The sequence below is a fragment of the Gavialis gangeticus genome, unplaced genomic scaffold (genome assembly GCF_001723915.1).
Source record: "Gavialis gangeticus isolate Ggan-Ray unplaced genomic scaffold, GavGan_comp1, whole genome shotgun sequence".
In the NCBI taxonomy this organism is placed as follows: Eukaryota; Metazoa; Chordata; order Crocodylia; family Gavialidae; genus Gavialis; species Gavialis gangeticus.
Window position 1 is genome coordinate 8,599,283 of NW_017729028.1, and position 429 is coordinate 8,599,711.

Sequence of the window (429 nt, forward strand, 5' to 3'; positions counted from 1 at the left end):
GTTAGCCTGCTGCCATGGTAACCTGCACCCATGGGGTTTCTGTCTGGCTCTTGGGGCCCTCTCCCTAGGCAGTTTCTACTCTTAAAGGAGCAGCCACCTTAGTGCCCTGCGACAAACACGAACAAGGAAAGCTCAGATTTCTGTATGTCAGTTATTCTCTCAGGGCCTTAGTTACTGTTAATGGGAAAGGTGTGACAGGATGGATCGCTGTATATATGCCTGGTTTCTAATGCTCTAAAGCAAGGATGTCAAACTTGTTTAAGCCCCCAGAGGCTGAATCCAGACTGCAGGGCTTCCCAAGGGCCTGATCTGGACAGCAGGGCTTCCCACAGGTGCCAGCAGTAGTGTTAACTGCTGTTCACCTCCCTCCCCCACCCCCACCCCCACCTACTGTTGCATAAATTGCTAATTTTGTCCCCTGGAGGCTAG